We start from the raw sequence: 6,000 nt of genomic DNA, 5'->3' as shown, positions 1-6,000 counted from the left end.
ACAATCTCATGCACTCCCAGGTTTCAACTCCATCAATTTTGGGGAGCCTGTGAATTCCAAATGTATAATTCCAGATGGAATCTCTTCTCTGAGCTTAACATCTTTACATACAGTTGCCTACTCAAACATCTCTATTTGCACATTTTACAGACATCTGAAATTCAATATATTCATGTTCAAAATTAAACTTATTTTCTCTCAAATCTGCTTCTCCCATAGTGTTCTCCGTGTTAATTAGTGGCACTAGAGCTTTTCCCCCATTGCTTATGCTAAATGTAAGATTCATGCTTGTTGCTTGCTTCTCATTCACCCCTGCCTCTGTATGTAATTATTTATAAGCCCTGGCAAGTTCTTCAATAAATAATTATTGAGAGCCAACTAATTTCAGACACTAGGTACTAGGGGATAGTCTACAACAAAAAAAAGATAAAAATTTCTGTTCTCTGTGGAGCTTTTATTGGAGAAATACAAAGCTATGTGACCCCAACATTTTGTCCAGCAATATGAGTGTATGTTCAATAAGTGGTAGCTATATTACAGTATTTAAAATGAAGGAGATGATTGACCACTCTCTGGGTAGGTAACTGTATCATGCTTAAAGAGCAATCAAGTATAAAGGAACTTGAATTTGTTTCCAATAAAAATTTTTTTGAGAGAGCTAGAATTTTAGAGCTGTAGATAATTCTATGGAATTATAGAGCTAGAAATTTATAGAAATTTAGGCCTGGAGACCTAACAAGATAACAAAAATTGTCTAATATATTGAAGTGCAACAACTTGAGAGAAGAGCTGTACAGTGTTCCCTAAGTAATTCAACAGATATGTAATAAATGTATGCTTTCAGCTGGCATTGTAGCTAGATACCATCAAAAATTGTATAAGAGTTGACCCTCTTTCCAAGCTAACAGTCTAACACAGTTTCATAAATGCTGGCAGAAAGTACCTGGATCAGAGCCAAAGGACTTTATTCTTCACAGCACAGCGAGCAGCCTGAGTTTCCTGTTCCTTTCAGTTCTCCTTGCCTCCCCAAGGCCCAAGATGGTAGGCCTGGTGGGTGCTGCACATGCAGTGGTTTGTGTCGCAGCTGAGGAACCCTGAACACAGGAAGCTTGAATCTTTTATAAGGGGCTGCAGGCCACAGTGCCCAGGTTTTGCCAAAGGGGGAGACATTATCTTTAATATACTGGGTAGCAACAAACCTGCCTTTTGCACTGGAGGGAGACAAAGCTGTTCCCTACACAAACATCCTTGAAGAAATAGTCCTATTGGTCAGAGTTCTCCACAGAAAGAGAACCAAAAGAATGCATATATTAAGATTTATTTTAAGGAATTGGCTCCGCAATTGTGGGACTGCCAAGTCCAAAATCTGCAGGGCAGGTCAGCAGGCTGGAGACCCAGGGAAGAGTTGATGTGGCAGCTGGGGTCTGACTGCAATGAGGCAGGATTCTCTCCTCCTCCAGGGACATCAGTCTTTTCTCATAAGTCTTTTAACTGATTGGATGAGGCCCACCTACATTATGGAGGGTAACCTGCTATACTCGAAGTCTGCTGCTTGAATTCTTAATCGTGTCTTTAAAAATCCTCACAGCAACATCTGTACTAGTGTTTGACAAAAAACCTAAGTACTAGGGATTAGTCCAGTTGGCTCATTAAATTAACCACCACAGTAGTCCAGAGAGTTCATAAAAAATTGTCCCCTCTTACCATATATCATTTTTTCCCTCAAGATAGCCTTGTGAATAATAATTAAAATACTATATTGACATACATATAATGTATTTTAAAAATTGCCTCCCAACATGTACTTAATGTTTGAAACTCATTAAATACTGGTCTAGACTTCCCCTGCATGACTCTCATTAATCTTCAAAATTTAAAATAAACTTTAATGATATTAAACAATTATGAATTTCTCATTCATATTGTGCATTTATTTTTGGTATGAACCTGGTTCTAGGTGCTTGGGACACAAAGTTTCAGTTCCTGACTTTAAGGCACTCACCAGACAAGACAAGTATACATTAAAAGCTTGGATAAGGTGTACGCATAGTGCTGTGGGAACACCTGGACATGAGGAAGGAGGGAAGAAGGAGCCGGTGCCTCCGAAACAGACATCTCATCTGAGTAACTTTATAGGGTGATCTGACCGAAGGGAGTCAGTGATGACAGGAAACTCGGGCTCTCAAGCTCACATCAGTGTGATGGCTACCAGAGATATTTCATAGTAACCTAGTATCATCCCCGGGCAATCTTTCTGGCTGAGCTCATCAGGATTTATAAACTGTCAAGTTACTTTCCTTCGCACTCCAAATAGAGACCGCGCACTTGGTACCCCTACCTGCCCCGGACACACACAGGCTGCGCCCGCCTCCACTCGCGTTCAGCTCTGGTCCGGCCACGCCCGACCACGCCCGGCCACGCCCCCGCCCGGCCACACTCCTCTCCAGCCCCCCCATCTCCCCCGCCAACTCCGCTCTGGCGCGGAGGATTGTGGGAGCCGCTTCCTTGGATTCCTCGCGTGGCAACGACTTGGGCGCCGCGCTCTGGCCTACGCGGGCTCTTGGTAGATTTCTGGAGAAAGCCGTGTCGTACCCCCTCTAGACTCGCGGTCGCCCTGCTCCCCCTCGCCGCGAGGTAGGAGAAGGGCCTGGGGCAAGGAGCGCCTCGGGCCGGCGCGGGCGGCGAGGTGGCGGCCCCGCGGCGGGTGGTCGTCCCCAGGCAGGGCCCTTGGCGGCACGCCCCCGCGCAGGTCCCAGAGGCGCCGCGCCGCGGGGCGGGGGTTTGGTTTGCGGAGGGGCTCTGCCTGCCCACCGGCACTTCCTTCCGCCCGTCTGCGGCTGGACGCGGCCTGCAGGCCCCACGTCTGTCCACACTGAAACGCGGGCGTTGGTTCGCCGGCGTTGATCCCTGTAGCTGGCTAGTTTGTGTTAACTCCTTTAGGTGGGGCGGGCAGTGCTGCTCCTCACGGGATGGCTGTTCCAAATCACTGCAGCCGGGCAATTCGAACCCAGATGAGACCTTTACACCAGCTCTTGAATATCATAGCATACACACTGAACATTCATCTTTATTTTTGTGTGTTACGTAAAGCTTTTGAAATTTTCTAATAAAACGTTTAAGTCATGAAATACAAGGGAACACAAGAGAAGACATAAACGTGTACTCAGCCTCACAAAGATGAAACAAAATTCCAAAGACTTGAAGTATTGTTTTCCCAAGATTCTTTCTAGGGCTAAAATCCCACGTTTCCTTTTACCAAGTGGGTTTTCTGCTCGTGACTTTTTGCGGAACTACAGTAGGCATCTTGGATGTAGACTATCCAACATAGTGGCAGAGTATCATAAAAAATAAAATAACTCACATTTTTAAAAAAGATGTTACTGGCATTTAATTTATATTGAAGTAGTGTTATCCCCAAATTGTTTCAACACGAGTGGGTTGTTATGTGTATGAACTGCTTTTGAAACCTAGGGGAATCCAGAAAACCGAAGTTGTAGTATTTGCTCTGCCACCCATACTTCACTTCACCTTTCCTGGCCTCACTTTCTACATCTTTAAGATTAATTTGCTCATTAGATGTCTGTTCAGCAAAAGTCTCAGATGTAAACTAATTCCATTGTGGTTGCAACCCTGCAAGAGTTCTAAAAGTTGCTTTTTTTCATGACATGCATGTAAGTTGAACTGACCGAAATAGGGCTCATAATCAGCAAGTTCTCAAAGTGTGGTTCTCAGGCCAGCATCATTAACACCACTTGGGAACTTGTTAGGAATGCACAATGTAAGGAATAGAGGGGGTGGTGATGACTCCCACCCGGGACTTAGTGAATCGCAAACTCTGCTGGTGGGGGAGTAACAATCTGAATTTTAACAAGCCCTTAGGCTTCTCAAGCATACTAAAGTTTGAGAACCACTGGTTTAGCATTCTCTGAACTAAAGCTTGGAAGTTAAAATATTTTCTATATCTTATACCAATAACTTTTTTTTTTAATTTTTATTTCTTGAAGTGTAGGTGACATGCATATCATGTTAGTTTCAGATGTGCAACCTAGTGATTTGAAATTTATATACATTACAGAATGTTCACAATAAATCTAGTTACCATCTGTCACCAAAGTTATTACAATATCATGACTATGGTCTCTATGCTGTAATTTACATCCCCATGACTTAGTTTATAACTGGGAATTTGTATACTGGTGATTTTTAATACTTTTGGTGGTATTTGGAGTGAAGATTTCTATCTGATTGACATTGTGTCTCATAGTAGTGAGTTTTCATCTCTAAAAAGTAATGAAATATTAATTCAAAAGATCTAAGTGTAGGAGCTAAAACCATAAAGCTCTTAAAAGAAAACAGGTGTAAATCTTTTTGATCTGGGATTAGGCAGTGGGTTTTTTTTTTTTTTTTTAGATGTGACACTAAAAGCACAAGCAACCAAGGAAAAAGTGGAGAAATTGTACATGATCAAAATTCAAAGAACACCTCAAAGGTTACTATCAAGAAAATGAAAGGACAGCACATAGAATGGGATAAAAATATTTGCAAATCAATGTGATAAGGTCTAGTATCCAGACTATATAAAAGATTTTTATAACTCAGGTAAGACAAATAACCCAATTTTTAAAAATGGGCACGGCATCTGAGCAGACATTTCACCAAAGAGATCTACAGTGGTCAATAAGTGTACGGAAAGATGCTCAACGTCATTAGTCATTAAGGAAATACAAATCAAAACCACAAAAATACCATTATATACCCATTAGAATGGCCATAATCAAAAAGACGGGCAATAACAAGTGTTGGCTAGGACCTGGAGAAATTGGAACCTTCATACATTGCTGGTGGAATGTAAAATGTGCATCCACTTTGGAGTCTATCAGCTTCTCCAAAAATTAAGCGTAGAGTTGCCATATGACCCAACAATGCCATTCCTAGGTATACACACAATAGAATTGAAAATTTATGTTCACACTAAATGTACACAAATGTTCATAGTAGTATTATTCATAATAACTATAAAGTGAAATAATCCAAATGTCCGTTAACTAATAAATAGATAAAATATTACTCAACCATAAAAAGGAATGACGTACTCATGCATGCTACAATATAGATGAACCTTGAAAACATTATGCTACGTGGAAGAAGCCAGACATAAAAGGCTACATATTTGATGATTCCATATGGAATGTCCAGAATTGGCAAATCCATAGAGACAAAGTAGATCAGAGCCATAGGCTGGGTGGAGGGAGGAATGGAGAGTAACTGCTAAAAGGGTCCCAGATTTCTTTATGGGGTGATTAAAGTGTTCTGGATAGTGGTGGTTGCACCACCTCGCGAATATACTAAAAACCACTGAATTGTACACCTTAAAAAGGTAAATTTTATGGTATGTCAATTATATAAAAATTAATAATTAATATTAATTAATTTTGTATTTCACATAAAACATTTTTAAAGGTTACAAGTAGCCATATAGGTTTGGCATTATACTGAGCAATAAGATTAAGCTGAAATTTTTGTTGGAATTTTATGGGACACTTGAAATTGTACAAGATTTAAAGAAAATATGTATTTTAAGATAAAGTAGTTCAGTACTACATTTCTTGGGTAGCTAGCCTGCCCCCTCCTTGAAATTGCCTAAAATATTTCTCAGTTTGAATGATTACTTGTCTGAGAATTCTTCCTGAATTCTCTAGTAATTACTGCATTTACTTACAGTGTATGTATACAGTAATTATATTTTCCCCACACTTCTATTTTACTTTGCTCTGACATCTGTTTTATTCTGTCTTGCATTTTTTCCTCAACATTTTATTATGGAAATTTTCAAATGTACAGGAAAGCTTAAAGAATTTTATAGTGAACATCATACTTGCTACATAGATTCTATCATTAACATTTTTCTATACTTGTCTTATCACAAACCTATTCACTTATCCATGTTATTTTTATGCACATCAAACTAAATTACAGATATTAGGCTTTCCCTTAAATACT

General features: G+C 40.2%; 1 protein-coding gene across 5 annotated transcripts in view; it reads left to right on the top strand.

Moving 5' to 3' along the window:
- Positions 1 to 2,465: 2,465 nt before the first annotated feature.
- Positions 2,466 to 6,000, top strand: part of IFT88 (intraflagellar transport 88) — a 146,842-nt gene continuing 143,307 nt past the window's right edge. For 4 of the 5 annotated variants that reach the window (XM_057309773.1, XM_026492961.4, XM_026492957.4 and 1 more), the window contains exon 1: positions 2,466 to 2,634. The gene's annotated coding sequence lies outside the window, so the exon portion shown is untranslated. Of the gene's footprint in view, positions 2,635 to 4,410; positions 4,600 to 6,000 lie in introns of all 5 variants that reach the window. The other variant, XM_057309765.1, reaches the window with a different exon arrangement.

Source organism: Ursus arctos, unplaced genomic scaffold (assembly GCF_023065955.2).
Source record: "Ursus arctos isolate Adak ecotype North America unplaced genomic scaffold, UrsArc2.0 scaffold_10, whole genome shotgun sequence".
In the NCBI taxonomy this organism is placed as follows: Eukaryota; Metazoa; Chordata; class Mammalia; order Carnivora; family Ursidae; genus Ursus; species Ursus arctos.
Note: the sequence above shows the minus strand (reverse complement) of the source record. Positions and strands in the feature narration are given on the sequence as shown.